Raw genomic sequence first — 717 nt, 5'->3', positions numbered from 1 at the left:
GAAGGGTTCTCAGGATCATAGGCTTCTTCTTCAGATGAAGCATCCTTAGTACTGCTTGGTGCATTTTGCATTCCAGACAGACTTTGAGATATCAAATTGACTTGTTGAGTCAATATCTTGTTCTGAGCCAATATGGCATTCAGAGCATCAATCTCAAGAACTCCTTTCTTCTAATTAGTCCCATTGTTCACAGGATTCCTTTTAGAAGTGTACATGAATTGGTTATTTGCAACCATTTCAATTAGTTCTTGAGCTTCTGCAGGCGTCTTCTTCAGATGAAGAGATCCTCCAGCAGAGCTATCCAAAGACATCTTGGACAGTTCAGAGAGACCATCATAGAAAATACCTATGATGCTCCATTCAGAAAGCATGTCAGAAGGACATTTTCTGATCAATTGTTTGTATCTTTCCCAAGCTTCATAGAGGGATTCTCCATCCTTTTGTCTGAAGGTTTGGACTTCCACTCTAAGCTTACTCAATTTTTGAGGTGGAAAGAACTTTGCCAAGAAGGCATTGACTAGCTTTTCCCATGAGTCCAGGCTTTCTTTAGGTTGTGAATCCAACCATGTCCTAGCTCTGTCTCTTACAGCAAAAGGGAATAGCATAAGTCTATAGACCTCAGGGTCAACCCCATTAGTCTTGACAGTGTCACAGATTTGCAAGAACTCAGCTAAAAACTGATGAGGATCTTCCAATGGAAGTCCATGGAACTTGCAA

At 40.9% G+C, this 717-nt stretch overlaps 1 non-coding gene across 1 annotated transcript; it reads left to right on the top strand.

Annotated features, from left to right (window-relative positions):
• The first annotated feature begins 365 nt into the window (after positions 1-365).
• LOC130977321 (small nucleolar RNA R71) lies at positions 366-473 on the top strand. The gene has a single exon (XR_009085018.1). It is a non-coding gene; the product is annotated as a small nucleolar RNA R71 (small nucleolar RNA).
• The last annotated feature ends 244 nt before the right edge of the window (positions 474-717 follow it).

The sequence above is a fragment of the Arachis stenosperma genome, chromosome 4, assembly GCF_014773155.1.
Source record: "Arachis stenosperma cultivar V10309 chromosome 4, arast.V10309.gnm1.PFL2, whole genome shotgun sequence".
NCBI classification, from domain to species: domain Eukaryota; kingdom Viridiplantae; phylum Streptophyta; class Magnoliopsida; order Fabales; family Fabaceae; genus Arachis; species Arachis stenosperma.
Note: the sequence above shows the minus strand (reverse complement) of the source record. Positions and strands in the feature narration are given on the sequence as shown.